Source organism: Eutrema salsugineum, unplaced genomic scaffold, assembly GCF_000478725.1.
Source record: "Eutrema salsugineum unplaced genomic scaffold, Eutsalg1_0 scaffold_11, whole genome shotgun sequence".
Classification (NCBI taxonomy): Eukaryota; Viridiplantae; Streptophyta; class Magnoliopsida; order Brassicales; family Brassicaceae; genus Eutrema; species Eutrema salsugineum.
The window spans coordinates 11,001,820-11,004,162 of NW_006256901.1; positions in this window are offsets into that span (position 1 = coordinate 11,001,820).

The following is a 2,343-nucleotide window of genomic DNA, read 5'->3' on the forward strand; positions in this document are numbered from 1 at the left end:
CTGTTCCTGATGAACAATTACCTGATGAAAGCCCTGACCAACTCATTAACCAGCTCCATTTCCTTGAGCATGTGCTCATGAACTGGTAGTTCTATATCTACCACGTGATCTCCTTGTTCTGCCATCTCAGTCTGATCAAATTTGTCTACCACGTCTGTCCCTTCTCCTCCTTGGTACCAGAAGATTGATATTGTCGTTGAGAGGGAAAGGTGGACCACAGCTTCTTGATCTAGACCTGGTGTTCATACACCTGAAATCACAAACAGAACTTGAAAGTAATCAGTTAAAACAAGAAAGTAAGCACTTGATCTCAAGAACAGATCAGAGCTTAATGCTAAACAAACCACAATTTGGCAACGGCGCCAATTGATAGACAGACTTTTTAAGGTCTCAGGGCTATCAATCCCCTTGTCAAAGTAGCACAAAGAGGTTTATCAATCCACGAATGTGGTGATAGACACTAAGGTATGTAATCAGGTTCTTAATTCAAGCAAACAAGAGTGGTTTTGATTATCTAAAGACAACTACAAACTTAAACAGGATTAAAGACTAATGACAATGACAAATGATATGAATATGATATGATGGAAGCATGAGATTCTAGACATGATAGTTGGTTAGGGTGCTTTGGTGCTAAACTAGAAATGCTAATGACAATAATGAGACATGATTCAAATGATTAAGAACTCTAATCTAGGTTAATCCTCTCATGAAGGTATTAACCCCTATACTAATCCATTTTCAAACCAAATTCCCATTTGTGAAATATGAATCAATATGCATTAATAGACAGTTCTTAATGATCATTCAAGCAATTAACAATACATCATCATGCAGAAAATGCTTAAACCTCTAATACAGCTCTTTCAGGAATTTCATCAAACACTTTTGGTGCATGAAATTCCCAGAATCTAGATCTCAAGGGATATGCAAGGATCTAGCATAGAGAACAGCTGTTTAGAGAGATGAATCAATGAATCTAGCCCTAAGCACTCCTAATCTAACACTTTAGCACCCTAACCTACATATCTAGAACCTCATTAAGGTGACTACTCACTAATCATACTAATCTCTCTTAAACCTTTGCAAGTAGAGAAGATCAGCATGATTAATGATGAGAAATAGAGGTGGAGATGATAGATTAAGAAGAAAGCAGCTTTAAAACTCAATAATCCCTTAGACTCTCTTGATTAAAAGGCCAAAAATCGATATTTCTTTTTCACAAAAGAGGCAAGAGGCAAAGGGAATAAAGTTTTGTTCCCTCAAAAAAACCTTAAAAAGTACTTATACCTCTCTAAAAACGAACCGGGTCAGCCCGGAACAAACTGGTTCCTGACCCGGCTTTAATGGATAAAGTGGAATTACTGCGGGTTGGTCCAGTGTCTCCCAGGTAGCACGCCCAAGTCGCAGTAGATGAAGAATGCTGCTTGTGAGACTTAAATCGCTTGTCTTAGCCGCACGCCCAAGTAGGAGTGTTTTACGAGTGTTGCTGCAGCTTGATCTTCTTCTTCTTCAACTCGCAGGTCCAAGGCGGTTTCTGGGGAATGTGCATATGTGCGGGTTGGTTTCCATTGCACCTAGGTCGCAGGCTCAAGTCGGAGTGATTTGCGAGTGATCGTGCGGCTTAGTTCCAGCAATCTTCTGAGCTCATCGGCTCGGTCCAAAACAGCAGCGAGACAGGGGTTTCTTCCGACGAGCATCACTCTCTGCTCACGCGTCTGAATTCCATGATTCCACTTGCTACGAAACCGTGATCCAATCCTCTCCAACTTCTATGAATCCCCCGAAATCTGAATCGGACCGGAAGGTTCCCCGGACAGGCGATTTCGGAAACATGTCTGCACCCGGAGATTTTGGCCGAGAGATCCAATAGCCGGTACGCGTTTTGGCCGACAAAGTCTACCCGCAGTACGTGAAAATGGCCGATAAAATCCTTCCTGGTACGCGAGAATGGCCGAGAAAAACCTTCCTGGTCAGCGAGAATGGCCGAGAACCTCCTTAAACCCAATTTTACCACTTTTCAAGCTTTGATCACCATTCCACTGTATTCATCTTTTCAGCTCCAAACACACCTGATAAACACTCAAAACATGCAAAGACTCATTGGGACCTAATGCATCTCCTAAGTTCTAAAACAAACCCTAAGGACCTAAAATGCATGGAATAAAACATGGTTTAGAATGAATTATGCAACCTAAATGATGCAAATTATGAACATATCACAAGGCTCCACTGTCATTCAACCACTGAAGCTTATACGGTCTTGGGTGAGGAATAGTCTTGAGCTGGAGCTTCTTAACCATCTCTTCGCTTGCAGCATTAGTACACTTCCTCCATCTATGA